The sequence below is a fragment of the Rhinopithecus bieti genome, unplaced genomic scaffold (assembly GCF_001698545.2).
Source record: "Rhinopithecus bieti isolate Rb0 unplaced genomic scaffold, ASM169854v2 scaffold_4104, whole genome shotgun sequence".
Classification (NCBI taxonomy): domain Eukaryota; kingdom Metazoa; phylum Chordata; class Mammalia; order Primates; family Cercopithecidae; genus Rhinopithecus; species Rhinopithecus bieti.
This window is the reverse complement of record NW_016804554.1, coordinates 1520303-1540106: the sequence shown is the minus strand read 5'-3', so window position 1 is coordinate 1540106 and position 19804 is coordinate 1520303.

Here is a 19804-nt window from a genome sequence, read left to right as displayed (position 1 = left end):
TAATATATTTATTATATAATATCTGTTATACATATTTTAAAGATATATTTAAAGCATATGTATATTATTTAAAGGTGAATTAACATTTGCAATACATTTTGTGACAATTTATACAGAAATAATTTAAAATGTTTAATATATTGCAAAATAAAATAGTATAAAGAATAAACACCCCTTAACCTTTACTCAAATTTGCCTACTCTTAACATTTTATTCCATTTGAGTGCTCTCTTTCTCTTTCTCTCTGTCTCTCTCTCTCTCTCTCTCACACACACACACACACACACACACACACACACACACAAATACATAATGTTAAGAGCAGGCAAATATATACTTTTTTTCCCCTGAGCTATTTAAAGATGATGAGAATCATCAACAGGTGCTATATCATCCAGGAGGAAGTATTGATGAGGAGTAGGATATTCGCATGATCTTAACGTGCTTCCCCATAAATTGCTTATTAATTGCAAGGCAGATTAATAAAAAGCAGTAATTCTAGAATGGGTACATTGGGCAACATTTTGACCTAATGATCAAAATTATGATCATCAGTGAGGGACAGATGTGTCTCCAGATGTGACACCTTGAGGAAGACAGAACATCACATGGTCAATTGTATATCACTTCAATTTAACCATATGGAAACATCAAACAGAAAAATTGATAGGAAAAAAGGACAAAAAAATCAGTAAGCAGTAAGGACATAGAAGACTTGAAAAACACTCTCATCAACCAACTTGACCTGACTAATGTTTATAGAACACTCCACCCAACAAGAGCAGAGTCCACTAATTTGCACAGGCAACATTTACTAAGATAGACTATATTATGGGCCATAAAACCAGTCTCAGCGAATTTTAAATTATTCAAATAATACAAAGCATGTTCTCTAAACACAGTGGAATTAAGTTAGAAATTAATAACAAAATGTCTCTAGTCAATTTTCAATATTTGCACATTAAAATAACACACTTTAAAAAACCCACAAGTTAAAAAAGAAATCAAAAGAAAAATTAGCAAGTATTTTGAGTGGAATAAATATGAAAATACAACATTTCAAAATCTGTAAGATGCAGCTAAAGCAGTGCTTAGAAGAAAAGGTCTGTATTAGAAAAGAATCAAAGCCTCAAAACAGTAATCCCAACTTCCACTTTAAGTAACTAGGAAAAAGAAGAGCAAGTTAAACCTAAAACAAGCAGAGAAAAGAAAATAGCAATGATCAGAGCTGAAATCAATGAAGTAGAAAACAGAAAAGCAATTGAGAAAATTAATGAAACCAAAATCTGGTTATTTGAGAAGATCAACAATATTGATACACTTTTATGTATACTAATTAGGCACAAAAAGAATGAAAATAGAAATCAAAAATATCAGAAAGGAGAAAGGTACATCCTTAGATGTCCTATAGATATTCAAAGAACAATGAAGGATAATTATTATGAACAATTTAATGTCAGTACATTTGACAACTTGGAAGAAATGAACAAATTCCTTGAAAGATACAAACTACCAAAGTTTACCACTCATGAAGAAATAGATCACCTGAATAGTACTATATTTATTTTAAAAATTGAAATTTTAGCTTGAAATATTCCTACAAAATTTTCACTGGTAAATTTTATCTAAGATTAAGGAAGAAAGAATACCAATACAAACTCATCTGGAAAGCCAAAGAGAAGGGTATACTTTTCAGCTCTTTCTATTAGGCTAGAACCACTCTGATACAACACAAGAAAATCAGAGAACAACATCCTTTATGAACATAAATACAAAAATTTAAAACAAAATTTTAGCAAATCTAAGCCAATAATACTTAAAACAAGAGACACTATATCATGAGCAAATGGAGTTTATCTCAGGATGTAAGATTGGAATCACATTTGAAAATCAAACATTGTGAATTGCTGTATTAATAGACTAAAGGAGAAAAATTATGATCATCTCAATAGATACAGAAGAAGCATTAGACAAAATTCAACATCTCTTTATGATAAAATCTCTCAAAAACTGGGATTAGAAAAGAACCTCCTCAATCTAATAAAAAATGCCAAACCCTATAGTTAGCATTATATTTATTGATGAAAGACAGTATTTTTCCCCTAAAATTAGGAACAAACCAAAGATTTTCACTACATCATTTCTATTCAACATTTTACTACAGAGTCTAGCCAGTGCAATAAGGCAAGAAAAAGAAATTTTAAAAAAATCTGTGTCAGGAAGGACAAATAAAACTTATTATTTGCAGAAAAAATGGTTTTTTTAAGTAAAAAATTATAAGTACTCAACAAAATTCTTCTAGAACACAAAATGACTTTGCTAAGGTGGCAGGATACCAGGTCAATATTTTTAAAAGCAGTTATATTTGTATAAATTATCAAGAAAAAATTAGAAATTATAATTGAAATATACAACTCACAAGACAAAAAATATGAATTACTTAAGGATAAACCCGACAGCAAATGCTCAAGACCTATACCATGAAAGCAATCAAATAGTGCTAGAAGATATTAAAGAAGATCTAAATAAATGGGAGATATGCCATGCTCATGGTTTGGAAGACTCTATCATTAATATGTTAATTATACCCAAAATGTTTTATAACTGACGCAATCCCAATCAAAATAAGAACAAGCTATGTTATAGAAATAAGATGATTCTGAAATTTAAACTGGATTTCATCAAGATTAAGAATTTTTGCTTTTCCAAAGAAATTATTAATAAAATGAAGACAATCTATGATCCAGGAGAAGGATTATACATCATATAACTCATACCTAGAGTATAGTTTTTAAAAACACTCAAATACAATTGAAAATAAGCAGAAGTTTGCAATATATACTTTACTGAAGAGATGTATGGATTGCAAATAAACATGAAAAGTGCATAACATCATTAGTCATTAGGGAAATGGAAATTAAAACCACAATATAATACCACTAATCCTTGCTAGAGTTACTAAAATTAAAAATGTTGATGATACTAAGTGTTGGCAAGGAAGTAAAAACACGATAACTCTCATATACTGCTGGTGGGGATGTAAAATGGTACAATCACTTTGGAAAAGAGTTTGACAGCTTCTTTAAAAATTAAACATATACCTGTTATTTGACACAGTAATTCTACTCCTAGGTAACACCCAAGATAAATAAAAGCATATACACACAAACACTTGGACAGGAGTGTTCATAGCAGCCTTATTTGTAATGTCTGTAAGCAGGTGAATTGTGATATGGATATACCATGGAATTCTATTTAGCATTAAAATAGAAGAAACTGTATCTACATTGCAATAACATGAATTAGTCTCCATATAATTGTTAGTGTAAGAAGCCAAGCAAAAAAGAATGCATACTATATCATTTAATTTATATAACATTTTAGAATATAAAAACAAATCTAATGACAGAAATCAGATCACTGATTGCCTGGATGGGTGGGGGAAAGGCTGTTGGTGGTTCAAAGAATTGTGGGGAGCTGTGAGAATGAAAACACAGGAGGTGACTCTTGGGATTGAGAGATATCTTCATTATTTTGATTGTTGAGACAGCTTAAAGAGTGTGTACATATGTTAATACTTATTAAGTTGGACTTTTAAATAAGTACAGTTTATTATATTATAGTTGTACCTTAGTAAATCAATAAACAATAATAGCTGACACAAAGTGTTTTTTTAAAATATCAGGCACTGTTTTTTGTTCTTTATAAAATATATATAAGACATATATAAACATGTTTAGAACAATACTTAGGTACTCAATAAATATTAGTGGAAAATAAATCCAGTTTATGTAAAATTTCTGTCAATAAAAATATTTGGCATATAGTCAACATTTTATCTCTGATCACATATAAAAATCATAGGTTCTCTTTGATACATGTTTGGACTACACAAAAAAATACCTGGTCGAAAGGTTTGCTTACACATGGAACCCAATGACAGAAACAGTAAGAACAGTAGCCACAATCACACCTCTCTCTCTCTCTCTGTCGCTCTCTCTCTCTCTCCCTCTATATATACTCAATATACATATATGCACGGATTCTCAACCCCTGCATGTGTATATTCCTGTGAGGAACTGGGCTACACAGCAGGAGGTAAGCAGCCAGCAAGCAAGCATTACCACCTGAGTTGCCCCTTCTGTCAGATTAGCAGAAGCATTACATTCTCATAGGAGCAAGAACCCTATTGTCAACCGCACATACGAAGGATCTAGGTTGCACACTCTTTAGGAGAATTTAACTAATGCCTGTTGGTCTGAGGTGAAACAGTTTCATCCCAAAACCATCCCCCCACCACGCATCATCTGTGGAAAAATTGTCTTCCACAAAACCAGTCCCTGGTGCCAAAAATGTTCGAGACCACTGCATATATGTATATATACATTCATACAGTAGTATTACAGGGATTTTATATCCATCTAAGTAGATTAGATTTATTTTGAAGAATCTATTCATGGTACCTAAAAGGTAGAGATTTCAAAGTTAATTTATTAACAAGGTACATGAAACAGTTATTGTTCAATAAATATTTTAAAAGATGAATCCATGCACAATCTTGTTTCTCAAATTATTTATATATTCATGTAAAAGCCTTTTAATGAAAATAACTTCCAATATTAAAAAAGTTTGGTTTTGATCCCATAGCCTGAAAGTTGCTATTTATGAAAATCACCACTCTTTGTATAGTCTCTAGTTGAAAATGCTAAATAAAATAAATTCTATTTCCAAAATTCTCTTGTCATTGAAGTTAACATTATTTGTGTAACACTAATTAGAAACAACTAAAAATAAAGTTAGTCATTGATACAGTTTGGAAATGGGTTGTTTGTCCCCATCAAAACTAATGTTGAAATTTGATTCCCAATATGGTGGTGCTGGGAGATGGAGCCTAATGGAAAACGTTTGGGTCATGGAGGCAGATCCCCCATGAATGGCTTGGTGTCTGTTTTCCTGGTAGTGAGTGAGTTCTCCCTCTGACAAGACTCGATTAGTTCTCACAGAAATGTTCCTAAGAGAGTGTTTTGTTATAAGCCAGGGCATCCCTCAAGTATCCTCTTTTTACATATTTGCTTCCTCTCCATCATGTTATGAGGCAGCACAAAAGTCCTCACCAGAAACCACAGCCATGTTCTTGAACTTCCCAGCCTACAGAGCCATGAGTTAACTAAAACTCTTTTCTTATAAACTGTTGAGTCTCAGGCATTCTGTTATAACAACACAAAATGGACTAAGGCAAGTATTTAATAATTTAATATCAGGAAATAAAAAATAATCCTATCTCTTGTCTACTTTTTCATAATTTAAGTATCATACTGTTATTACTCACAAACTCTGGTTTATCAGAGGACTGAGCTCATTGCAGCGTTTATTTATTTATTTATTTATTTGGAGACAGAGTTTCACTCTTGTTGCCCAGGCTGGAGTACAATGGTGCAACCTCGCTTCACTGTAACTCTGCCTCCAGGGTTCAAGCGATTCTCCTGCCTCAGCCTCCTGAGTAGCTGGGATTACAGGCATGCCCCACCATGCCCAGCTAATTTTTTTTGTATTTTTAGTAGAGACGAGGTTTCACCATGTTGCCCAGCTTGGTTCTGAACTCCTGACTTCAAGTGATCCACCTGCCTTAGCCTCCCAAAGTGCTGGGATTACAGTTAATTTTTTTAACAGTAAAGTTAATATGGAAGGTTTAAAAAATGGGGAGGAAAGAAGTATGAAAAAGAGGAGGTAGAGTAATGAAGGTTTCTACTCTATAGATGTGAAAGATGACACTAAATATACATACTAAATATGTAATTTCCAAAATCACCATTTAGCCTTGAGCTTATATTTAATTAGTTCATCAAACATTCAATATTTACTAAACTTGTATACTTAAGGAACTGTGAGAGGCACTATAATGGTTGATTCTTAAATCTCCAAGAAAAACAATATATATTTAAAAAATAGCATAAGGCTGGAAATTGAACCTTGTGAAACACATTTAGGAGGGATATGGAAGATGTAAATGTGTTTATCGTCATATTATATTGCAAAGTAACCTGGCTCAGATAGCAAGCAGTTCATGTAGCTGATGGTAAGTAGTATATTACAGCCAGCCACAATTTTTGTTCTTTTCTCATTTTTTTGGTACTCCTATTAAAATTCAGTTAAGAAAGAATTATAATTTTCATCATCATCATCACCATCATTACCACCCCCGAACTGGTGTTAGTATTTCTCTCTCTCTCACACACACCACACACACATACACACACACACACACACAAATACACAAAACAGCAAAGTTTTGGATCTGATTGCCTAAGTATCAGAATTTCCTTTCTATCAACTTTCTTATAATGTAAGCACCCAGTTTTTTTTGTTTGTTTTTTGTCAAATCACTTGCCAAATGTGCTCGCTTTCCTTCTTTCCCTCCTTCTTTCCTTCCCTCAACAGTTATTGAGCACTTACTATGTACTAGCAGAGTATAATATTGCGGATGAAAGAAAGGGAAAAAAAAGCTATGGTCCCAGACCTATGCCTTTCACAAGACCTGGAGCATTGCTGAGCCATGATTCAAGGCTTATCAGGCCTGTGCCGAATATCTTGAGGGCTAGGAGATTTCAGGGAGCAAAGAATCTGACCACAAAGCTATTGACTGTATCTGACCAGGATGTGGGAACAAAGAAAGTTGCCAGTCCAGGATTTGCAGCAATGGAAAGGCAAGAATAAAAACTGTGACTAAAGAGCTAAGATAAAGGTATGCTAGGTTAAAGGAAGAAAAGATGCTTACACTCAAGGAATGTACCACTATCTCTTCTCTCTTTGTCTCTCTCTTTCTCTATGTATGTCTTTCTTTTTTGTTCTCTCTGTCTCTGTCTCTCTCTCCCTCTCTTTCTCTCTCACCCACCCTCCGCCAAAACATACACACACATACACACACACACGCGCGCGCGGGCGCAAGTACACACCAGGTTTGAGTTAAGGATCAACCTAAAGCACACACAGTGTGATTTCAAGAACCAACTCTTTCTGTCTATGATGATTTACCACTGAGAAACAAAGGTTTTTGTTTTCCTGGTGATGACAAAAGGGTTGAAAAATATGTAGAGTGTCTCTAAAGACACTTTTTTACTTCTTGTTACTGAAGAACACATGAACCAAAAAGCAGGTTTATAACTTGTGGATGTTGTGGATGATTAAAGATGGGCTTAAAATAATCAGTAAGGTGATAGTACAAAAATCACAATGCCTTGTAAGGAAGTCACAATTGTCCCACTGTTTGCTAATGGTAGCTAACATGATAACTTGTATAATAGATTAAACTTGCTAAATTGTGGTGGGTGGAGGTATCACTTCCTTAAAAGGCTAGAAGCTGTCAGATGTTAAAAGAGGTTAACACAGAGTCTCTCTCTGTAAGACAGTAAGGAGTCTTTTTTGAGTAAATATTTAGATGTTCAAAGAACAGAAAGGGTAACTTGGAGGAGAGAAAACCTGGGCTTGGGAACAGTTTAGGACTCTTCAGCATTTCCCAGGAGAAAGGGCTCCAGTGGGCCAACAAAGAGACCCTGATAATTTGCTTAAACCCAAAGTGGTATGTGTAGTTCTTCCACAAATTCCGAATAAGCAGCCTTCTAATATCATATTAGTTTCTCTGCCAGGAAGAAATACTTCCCAAGAGAAGTAATTAAATGGATTTTCGACTCCAAATTTGTCTTATGTGAACTTGGGTAGTAAATTTTTCCAGGGAATGCATGGATGAATCCTTTTATTTAGACAATCACAAATTATAGCCTAGGATGAGAGAGAAAAGAAACTGCAAGGTGATGTTGAACACTAGTTTATATTTTCTAATTACATACCTCTTAACATTTCAAAGCCTTTGATATGTGTAACAGAAGAAGGTAATAAGACTGTCTTATTCATAAGTAACTGGAGTGAGATTGAGATTTCCAAACATCAGGATCCATACCATTATGTCCCTGTGAGTCTTCTAGTCATGAATTCTGTTGAAAGCTTAGGTAGGATGATCGCTTAAATATAAAAGTCTCTCAGAACTGGAAGAAGTCTAAGATATGATAATCACCTTGTAGCGTACATTATGTGTACTGTTATTTAAATGCATCTGTGAAAGTTCCGGGTTTGTCCTTTCAACTAAATTACAGTTTGAACTTTAGAGCATGTAAATTATGCATTGACAAAGGCAGAATACTTTGAGATGTGAATATTCAAGTTATTATATGTTATTGTGGGGAGTTTTAAATAGTAACTGGAAACTTATGGTAAAATATTTATTTTAAATAATTCTTCTTTACCAACATTATTTCAGAAACACATCTAACATGTGGATGTTGAAGCAATATGGAAATATGAAATATTAAGGAAATGTCACTTACACATTCATAAGTTTGGTTTGATGTACACTCACTTGATGTCTTGAGGAACTGGGGTTGTTGGTGCCATCCTCAATTAAAGTGGGAGCACTGTAGATACAGCATTTTGCTAGTGTTGATCTACTGATTTAACAGGCACTCACTTGTTAAAATGAGTTCACATTTATTTTTTGTCTTATTTGGTTAGGTGGCTACACGGCTGATAATTCTCTGACTTTGAAAGTTTACTTGCAATTAATGAAAGTACCCAAGAAAAGAAGGGGAGAGGTGAATGTGGGAACTGTGATTGCTTTCATTAAAGATGATTTTCCTGTATTAAGTTGAGATGCTTTGTGTCTACCGAGTATAATCTGTGTGGCAACCTCCTCCAACTTCATAGGCTCTTTCTCTCTACAAGATTTGTGAAGGAGAAGGTTTAGTTCACATCCATTTCTGAGGCCTCAGTTTGGCAATCAATTTTCCACATGGCATCCCCTCCACTGCCTCCAGTTCCGGTATGGGCTTCTACCTTCTGGAACTCCCATCGGTCCTCCATACCGGGGTGCTGGGCTGGACTTCACGTTGCTGATGTAGAAATTCTATACATCTTTTATTACTATGTGCCGTAATTTCCTCAGAGCACCAGCAGTCAACACTGCTGTATGGGTGAAAGTTTTCCCTGAAGAATTTGGAATTATTAAAGAAAATTCATTACAACAGAGAGGGGAAAACCCTTTAAAATCGTACCCTAAATATGCTTGTTTCTCTAGTCTAAATTCATGTTAAAGAACAGAAACAGTTTCTTAACTGCAATATAATATGGAAAGATGGGACACACTTTACTTTGCTGTATAAAGCCGTGTTTGTTCCCCCTAGCTCACTTCACAGGTGCCCTTGTTTTCTGATGGATGTGTCCATAAAGCATTCCCACTATTAGTTGTCTTGGTGGGTCTCTGTTTTTTAGAACTCAGATCCACTTATCATTTTGCTTTCTATCATTTTAGCTCTCCTTAAGCCTCTTCCACATTTCAGGTATATATGTTATATTAATACTGAAAGCAATCTGGAGAAATGAATATTAGTTTTATAGATAAGGAAACAGTGTTAGATAGGTTAAATAATTTGAACAATGACACATGGCTAGAAATCCTAGATTGTATGCTTTCAAAGTCCATGCTATCACTGGAGATTTTTATCACATTGTATCTTGTAAAGTAATTGAATGACACCATAGGATGTCAAGGCTGCTCCAACTGACACATAAATATGCAAATATTTTACAGCAACAGGAACAAAGCTTTTTTTTCTGTTAACTACCTTTTTTTCAGGAAAATAATGAGTATAGAGATGAGTCTTCATAATATAAAAAGATAAAGGTTTTGGCTAAGTGCTTTTGAAGAATAACAAGTTGCGATTCTGTAGTAGCTTAATTATTAGAAAGGTAAAAAACTTCATATAATTTCTGACTAGAAAGTTAACAGATTAATCAATACTATCAACAATTGGAAAGTCTCAAGCTTTGGTTGAGAATTTTTCATTGACATTTAAAATTTTAATGTTTTAAAATGGGCATTTATTTGGCATAATCAAAATTCAAAACATTCAAAAGAATGTATAATAAAAAGTTTACCTCCCAAACCTGTCCCTGAGCCATCAGCTGTTTCTCTCTAAAGAGAACTAATATTTTCCGCTTCTCATTGCGGTTTTGATTTGCATTTCTCTAATGATGAGTGATGTTGAGCATTTGTTCATGTGCTTGTTGACCATGTGTATGTCTTCTTTTGAGAAGTGTCTGCTCCTGTCCTTTACCCACTTTTTAATGGGGTTGTTTTTTGCTTGTTAATTTATTAGGTCTCCTTTTAGATTCTGGATATTATGTATTTGTTGGATGTATAGTTTGCAAATATTTTCTCCCGTTCTGTAGGTTTTCTGTTTACTCTGTTGCTAGTTTCTTTGGCTGTGCAGAAGCTCTTTAGTTTAAGTGTATCCCACTTGTCAATTTTTGTTTTTGTTGCAAATTGCTTTTGGAGTCTTCATCATGAAATCTTTACCAAGGCCTATGTCCAGAATGATATTTCCTAGGTTTTCTTCTAGGGTTTTTGTAGTTTTAGGTTTTATGTTTAAGTATTTAATCCACCTTGCATGGATTTTTGTATATGGTGAAAGGAAAGAAGTCCAGTTTCAATCTTCTGCATATGGCTAGCCAGTTATCCCAGCAGTATTTATTGAATAAGGAGTCCTTTCCCCCATTGCTTCTTATTGTAGATTTTGTTGATGATCAGGTGATTGTAGGTGTGTGGCTTTATTTCTGGGATCTCTAACCTGTTCCATTGGTCTATGTGTTTGTTTTTGTACCACTATCATGCTGTTTTGGTTACTGTAGCCTTATAGTATAGTTTGAAGTTGGGTTGTGTGATGCCTCTGGCTTTGTTCTTTTTGCTTGGGATTGCTTTGGCTATTTGGGCTCATTTTGATTCCACATAAATTTTAGAATAGTCTTCTCTAATTCTGTGAAAAATAACATTGGTAGTTTGATAGGAACAGCATTGAATTTGTAAATTGCTTTGGGCAGTATGGCCATTTTAATAATACTGATTCTTCTATACCATGTCACACCAGTCAGAATGGCTATTGTAAAAAGCCGAAAAATAACAGATGCTGGCAAGGTTGGGAAGAAAAGAGAATGCTTACACGCTGCTGGTGGGAATGTAAATTAGTTTAGCCACTGCAGAAACAGTTTGGAGATATTTCAAAGAACTTAAAACAGAACTACCATTTGGCCCAGCAATCCCATTACTGGGTATACATCCAAAGGAATATAAATCATTTTGCCATAAAGTCACATGCATATGTATGTTCATTACAGGAGTTTTTGCAATAGCAAAGACATGGAATCAACCTAGATGCCCATTAATGGTAGACTGGATAAAGAAAACATGGTACATATACACCATGGAATACTACACAGCCGTAAAAAAGAATGAAATCATGTCCTTTGTTGCAACATGGATGCAGTTGGAGGCCATCATCCTAAGTGAATTAATACAGAAACGGAAAATCAAATACCACGTGTTTTTACTTAGAAGTTAGTAAACATTGAATACACATGGACACAAAGAATGGGACAATAGATCTTGGGGGCTATTTGAAGGTGGAGGGTAGGAGAAAGGTGAGGATTGAAAACCTACCTATTAGGTATAATGCTCACTACCTGGGTGACAGAATCATTTGTACACCAAACCCCAGCAAAACACAATTTACCCATATAGCAAGTCTGCACATGTACCTTCTGAATCTAAAATCTAAAACAAAAGATGGAAGAAAAATATTTTTTAAAAGTCAATGGCCATCTGTGCCTATTTCCTACTGTAGCACCTCACCTCCTTCCTAGATTTTGTGGAGATGTGTTAAACCCCCAAATCCTTTCCAACAGCCTCTGTCACTTCCAGTTCAATTAAAAAAAATAACAAAAAAGTATACTATCCACTTTTTGGTTATGCTTCAAGAGATATGTTCTAAATATGCACATGTGTTGCTTTTATCCTTCTTCAGTTTCTTTCTTTCTTTTTTTTTTTTTTTTTTGAGACGGAGTCTCGCTCTGTCGCCCAGGCTGGAGTGCAGTGGCCGGATCTCAGCTCACTGCAAGCTCCGCCTCCCATTCTCCTGCCTCAGCCTCCCGAGTAAGCTGGGACTACAGGCGCCCGCCACCTCGCCCGGCTAGTTTTTTGTATTTTTTAGTAGAGACGGGGTTTCACCGTGTTAGCCAGGATGGTCTCGATCTCCTGACCTCGTGATCCGCCCGTCTTGGCCTCCCAAAGTGCTGGGATTACAGGCTTGAGCCACCGCGCCCGGCCTTGTCTTTTTATCCTCTTAACAGGGTCTTTAATAAAGCAAATGATTTTTATATTTTATGAAGTCCAGTTTACCAATTTTCCTTTTATCAATCATGCTTTTGTGTTATGTTTAAGAACTGTTTGTCTACCCCTAGATCCCAAGGTTTTCTATTTTTTTCCCTAAAAGTTGTATGGTTTTATATTTTATGTTTAAGTTCTTGGTTCATTTTGAGTTAATTTTTTGTTATAAGGTGTAAGACTTAGGTTAAGGTTCAATTTTTTTTTTTTTTTTTTTTTTTTTTTTTTTTTTTTTTTGGCCTATAGATTTCTAGTTGTTCCAGCACTATTTGTTGCAAAGTCTATCTTTCCTCCATTGAATTGCCTTTGTATCTGTGTCAAAAAGGAGTTTGTCATATTTGCATGAATCTGTGTTCTCTATTCTCTTTCCTTGATCTATATGTCTATTCCTCTATTAAAGCCTAGTTATGAAGGCATGTAAGTCTTGAAATAGGGTAGACTGACTCCTCTCACTTTATTTTCCTTTGCCAAGATTGTTTTAGCCATTACAGGAATTGTGCCTTTCTATATAAATTATGGAACTGATGTTTTTACTAAATGAGTCTCCAATCCATGAATATGACATATCTCTCAATTTATTTAGATTTAGATCTTCTTTTATTTCATTAATGCATGTTTTGTAGTTTTCAGCATACAAATCTTGTACATCTTTGATTAGATTTATAACTAAATGTTTGTTTGTTTGTTTGTTTTGAGACAAAGTCTCACTCTGTTGCCCAGTCTACAGTGCACTGGTGCAATCATAGCCCATTGCAGCCTTCATTTCCCTGCCTCAAGGAATCTTCCTCCCTCAGCATCCTAAGTAGCTGGGACTATAGGTGCACACCACCATGCTCAGCTAATTTTTTTTTTATTTTATTTTTAGTTGCTCTCAAACTTTTGAGCTCAGACAATCCTCCCACCTTGGTCTCCCAAAGTGTTGGGATTACAGGCATGAGCCACAGTGCCCAGCCTATTTCTTTTTTTTTTTTTTTGAGTGATTATAAATGATAATAACTTTTATCATAGATTATTGTATGTTTACCTTGTCTCTTGTAACTTTGCAGAACTCACTTTAGTTTTAGGTATTTTTATAGTTTTTTTTTTAGATGCCTTGGGGTTTTCATACAGGCAATTGTATCATCTGCAAGTAGGGGCATTTTTATTCTTCCATTCCAATCTGTATGCCTTGTATTTCGTTTTCTTGCTTTATTGTTTACTGTACTGGCTAGAACTTCCAACATGGCTGAATAAGAGTGGTGAGAACAAACAACTTTGTTTTTACCCAGAATCTTAGCAGGAAAACACTTATTCTTCCACTATTAAATATAATGTCTGCTGAAGATTTTTGTTGATATTCTTTATGAAATTGAGGAACTTCCTCTTTATTCTTGTTTTCTATGAGTTTTTTAAAATCACGAATGGGTGTTGAATTCTGTTAAATGCTTTTCTGTAATTTATAAGATCATGTCGTTTTTCTTCTTTAGTCTGCAGCTATGGTGGATAACAATGACTGATTTTTGAATATTGACCCTTGCATTCCTGAAATAAACTTCACCTGGTCACAATGCATATTTCTTTTTTATTTATTGCTGAATTCTCTTTGCTAATATTTTGTGAGGTGTTTTGCCTCTACACTCATAAGAAATATTGTTCTTTAGATTTTTCTGTTTTTCTGGTTTTGGTATCAGAATAATACTAGCTTCATAAAATGACCTGGCATGTGTTCATGCATCTTCTATTTTCTGGAAGAGATTGTGCAGAATTGGTGTTAATTCTTTTTTAAATGTATGGTAGAATTCTTCAATGAAACCATCTAGGCCCAGAAATTGCTTTTCTGGAAGTTTCAAAATTATAAACTCAATTTTCTCAACTTTTGGTTGTATTTTGCAGGAGCAATAGGAATAAGTATATCTACTCCTTTCCAGGAGGAGAAGTCTCCCCATTTAATTTTGACATCTTGAACTCTTTTCATCACATTTTTTTGTACAATTATAGCATACAAAACACTTTGCTCTACATCTTACTTTTATTTACTATTATATTTTAGAGATCACTTTGTATTAGTTTATAAAAAGCCTCTTCATTTTAAGATATTTGCATATTGTATTAAGTAGTTGTATCATTATTTCTTTAATCAGTTTCCAATTAATGAACTTTTAAGTTGTTTCTCTTATAACAATGTAATGAATAACCTTGCATATACTATTTTGTTGCTGTGATTTCAATAAAATAAAATTTACGGAATATTACCCACAGTTATACGCAGTATAACAAGTTAGCAATACAGGGGCTTTTTTGAGATCCACTGAAATTGCCACATTCTGTTTCTATTTTATGGCAATAAAACGGAAGTTATAGGACTCCTACAGATAGAGCCTGGTCTCTATTCCCATCTTGTGCTATGTCAAGGAAAATCCTGATGTTATCTTAACTGTTCTAGATCTGCCTGAAGGAAAATTATTTGATTCTCTAAATGGGTCTAGAATCCTGAGTTGTTTTGGCTCATGGACAAGGGTTGGTGCCCAGTCTTTAGTGCCTGCCCAGCTTTTGTAGACCTGAGTTGACTAATGTCTTTATAGGATGGTGTGTGTGTGTTTGTGTGTGTATGCATTGAAGAAGGTAAATTTGAGGGTGGGAGGTACTGACTTATAACAATGTAATGAATAACCTTGCATATACTATTTTGTTGCTGTGATTTCAATAAAAATAAAAATTTACGGAATATTACCCACAGTTATACGCAGTATAACAAGTTAGCAATACAGGGGGCTTTTTTGAGATCCACTGAAATTGCCACATTCTGTTTCTATTTTATGGCAATAAAACGGAAGTTATAGGACTCCTACAGATAGAGCCTGGTCTCTATTCCCATCTTGTGCTATGTCAAGGAAAATCCTGATGTTATCTTAACTGTTCTAGATCTGCCTGAAGGAAAAATTATTTGATTCTCTAAATGGGTCTAGAATCCTGAGTTGTTTTGGCTCATGGACAAGGGTTGGTGCCCAGTCTTTAGTGCCTGCCCAGCTTTTGTAGACCTGAGTTGACTAATGTCTTTATAGGATGGTGTGTGTGTGTTTGTGTGTGTTTTCTTTTAAGAAAGTAAATTTGGGGGGGGGGGTTCTGTTTTTTTTTTTTTTTTTTTTTAACTATTCCCAAGAAAGAAATCGTAGACCATGGCTGATATGCAAATGCAATTTTCTTATCTCATTGGAAACACTGCCTGCTGAATAAATCTCTTCCGTTCTTTCATAAAAACATTAAAAAAAGCAAGAAGCAAGATCTCTAGCCATGTCCTTGCTGTTATTTAGCAGCTTTCTGAGAAGAAGCCAGAAGTCTTGGTATACCTTGACTAAGTTTGTACATCAATTGTTTGACATCTTAGACTTCAATTTCCCATAGAATTGTCTTCAGAGAATCATGACATACTATGACACCACATTGTAATTGCATAATTACTTGTCTGCCTATTCACTTAATCTTAAAGTCCTTGAGGACAGGATTGTATCTTCTGTGTCTATGGGTTCCCAGACTCTAACACAGATGTGGTGCACAGTATATATTAAAAAATAAGAATTGTAAGGGACCTTGAAGACTGTCTAATGCTGTCTATTGTTAGGGGGAGGACTTCTTCCTCACTCCTGATGTTTCAGTCTTAATGGAGAAAGTATCACTGGTAATTACATTCCTGGTCTACCTCCTTTCCACTCTATCCTTCCCAAGGCAGGAAGAGAGTATCTCATTGGAGAATTACACTGGGCATGCTCAACCTAGCTGTTTTCATTACCTTCTAGGCAGTAAAGTGACTGCATGGGAGCAGTTGTTCTCTCTTCCTTAAAACCTAAGTCTTACCTCGGCAGGCTTTGATGTGGGGAGGCCTGCCTGGCCCAATGTTGCCTCTTATTGGGTAGGTATATCAGTCTAATTATGGGATTTAAAAAATAGAACCACTGTAATTGTACATTAAACTATGTCCTCCAATGTTACAGAAACAATTGGCACCCTTTATGCCTTTTATTTCTCAATTTGTTTGGAATGGGGCAGGAAAGGGGGTGCTACTTGGGCCCTCTTGAAAATCATTTCTCTCACCTCTTAATTTATGAATGAAGGGGCTGAGGTCAACAGAAGTAAAGCTTAATTTGCCCAAATTCAAGTGGTAGTTTATGAATACCTGTTCTGTGCCAGTCTAGGTACTATAAGGGATAAACGTATAAACAGAACTCAAGTTTCTTAAGAAGCTTATAATTTAGTAACCAACTGGAGGTCCCACAGCAAGCTGGAACTGAGAAGTGATTTCTCTGTGTTGTTTATCATGCTTTTATATTTTTCCGTTTCCTTTCTCTATTTTCTATCTTATTTTTTATTGATACAATTGAGTTAAATAGGTTTTTCTATGCAAATTATGGAATTTAATTACATTTTCTTTCTATGAAAGAATATTTCTAAAAGCACAGATTTTAATTCTCTGACCTGCTTTCCTCCTCCGCACACAGGAGGGGCCCCTTGAAGATTACCAAATGGTGTGCTGGTAAACTGGCTTTCAGGGGTGGGGGGGAGATTAGAGAGGAACGGGAAGCCCTGTTTATAGAATTTGCCAATTTCTATGGTGTAAATAATCCTACCATAGCTGATTTCAGGCTACTGATGATTTAACAACCAGTTTGCAAAGTTCTTAAAAATTTAGCAATCAGTACTTCTGAGCCAGATACTAGATATAAGCTGCCTTCGGCAGACCTTACCTGCAGGTTCTTCTCCCACTCCTCACAGTAAAAATAGGCTAAATATTTACTGAGCACCTGTTATATGTCAGTCTCTGGGCTTTCTTTGGGGATTAAACATAGTCCATGACCTCAGGGAATGTATAGTCTAGAGGGGGAGATAGTATATTTCAGCACTGTGTGGTATTAGGCTAGGGAAAGGAGAAATATCAGTAGGAATCATTAAACTCTTCTTAGAGGTAGTGACATCTACACTGATATCTGAGGAATGGCAAAGAATTAGTCAGACTGAGAGGGAGGGGTGGAGAAGAATGCTCCACAGGAAACAATTATGTACAGGCTTAAATAATGAATAAGCAGAATGCGAGTGTGGAATTAGAAGTGGTCTAGCAAGAGCTGAAGGGCAACCTGCATTTCCCTCTGAGCACCCACTCCACATATCTGGCCTTCTGCTTGACACCTCCATGAGGATGTGCCACAGAGCCACCAAATTCAACGTATTCCAAAGTAAGCTCCTTCCACCTTTCTCCTCCTCAGCTTGGTCCACAGTACTAACTGTCTCTTACTTCTATGGCTGGATAATATTTTGAGACACTAATTTATGATTTTTTTTCAAACTTGTATTTACCCCCTTGTTGCCGTGGGGAGAGATGTGGCAGGGTAAAGAGGAGTTGCCTGCAGAACATTTTTTCGTTCTGGCTTTTACTGAAAACAGCCTAAGCCCCAGAGACAGAATAGAGTTTGCTGGCAATGGCAGAGTGTCTGGGGGAAAAAAAAAATAATGAAAGATTTTCCTTAAGAAGAGATTCCCTTGTATCTGGAAAGAAGAGGATAGAAGTCAGTATGTCCCAAGGGCAGTGGGATTTGAGCCCTGAACTTGGACCACCATAATACCCTAAACATAAATGACTGAGGATGTGTGAGGCTTAGCAGGATGGTCCCAGATCTAGGAAATTCCTCTGGTCTCAGCTGTGGTGCTAGAGCCAAAGGGAGGGAACCAGTGTATAGGGCAGGGCTGTCCCATCTATAGACAGGTTGTGCACTGTATCATGGAGCCATAGGTGGCAGCTCCAGGAAGGAAGAAAGGAAACCTCTGTGGACAGGTGACTGCAAACCAAAGGGCCTCCCCTCCACTCCCTGCCATCATCACCCACTCATGGCCTGGTCTGGCATATGCTCTTGGAACTTTGACCCTGATCAAGGGAGTGAGGGAAGAACTTTACAAAAGAGTAAGGCCTTTAAAGAGAAATAAAATCGTGTGCAGGTTCACATTCTACGTTCTTCTCCTAGTCTCCTCGGTGTCTCAAAGGGCTGATCCCTGTAGGTTTTTTCCCTGGCTCCCATGGCAGGTGTGTCAGACTTTGCCAATGCAAGGCATTGGAAGGAGATTGGAGGGCAGGAGAGGACAATGTATAGTACATTTCCCCCTTCTCCCTCCATAGATTGCTTCTTTGGCAGTGGTTGTTTCTCCTCTATGGCCACAGCTCTCACAAGGCTGGCCGTGCTGCCTGGGCCCTGGACTCCAATAACCCTGCCTCTTCTCTTATTTCTCCAGCTAGAGGCTGCAGTTGCTAATTTCTAGATTACTGTGCCATCTCCTGATTACCTTCTGACTTTTCCTATCACCTATGTTACCATTTTCTTGTATTCAATTACTTCTGTAGATATTCAAAATGGTTTCTGTTTTCCTGGTTAGACCCTGCCTGAAACAAATCAGTTTACAGAAAAGAAGGCAATGTGGTATTTCTTGCACACCTGGCTTTGTAGATTCTGTTTTACATCATTATGTTGCTGTCAAATTCACCTATTCTGTGCTCTTAAGCTGGTTGTTTGCTAGCTGACATCATTTACATCAACGTAGTATAATATTTCCCAGACAACTGACATTTTAAAGTCATTTTAAAGTGATCTTCTGGAAAGGATGCCTTGAGGCAAAGACATAACTTACACAAAGAGTGTGTGAGATGGAGTTTCTGAGTCCCCAGATTCAGAAGGCCTTTCAGGGCTTACGGTCTGTTCTACATTTGGGCCTAACCCTTTATATGTATGCCATTTCTCTTTATAGATTAAAGAGATCTTCATAAAACACTAAAAAGCTCGGGGAAGGGATTCTGCATTAACTTGCATCCCTTATATGCCCCTCAGTCACGGCCCTTGCAGCCCACATCCAATCCAAGCGAAGACAGTACCCAGTCAGCATCTCTAGGTGGCATAAACATATCCTTGATGAGGCCACATATAAACCATTACTGCCTGGTGAATTGGTTTATTAGATGTTCTTTGTGACACTCAAGAACTGACTAAAGTTCTGATTGGGTGAAGAGTCAGGGTTAGGATGGGAGCATAGAGCACCACCCAGGGAGGGAGGCAATTTGGAGACAATGACCTCAAGAGAGCTACCCTTGAGCCTAATAAACTAAGAGGGGAACTTTATTGCTTTTAGCCAAAGAACACTGCCAAACTCTCAGAGCAAAGGGCAAGTACAAGACATTCTTTTGAAAATGTTATAAGATTTCAGACAAGAAGAAATGAAATTAAGTCTCAATATAAAACATACAATGTTTTGGAGGTGGTTTTATGAGAATGATCATCAGGACAATACTCTATTGTGTCAAACAGATTATAATTAGAAATAATTTTCAATGTGTTCTCCTAATGTACTGATGCAAAAAGTTTCTTCATGTATTTATTCATATTATGTTGTGCTAGCTTCTATATTTTTGAAATTACATACAAATCTCTGTTGCAGAAAAAAAAGGACCTGATGATTTTTAAAATTGTTTAGGGAACATTCCTTAAAACTTACTCTTCCCTCTACCTTCCTGTACTTATTTTAGGGCAC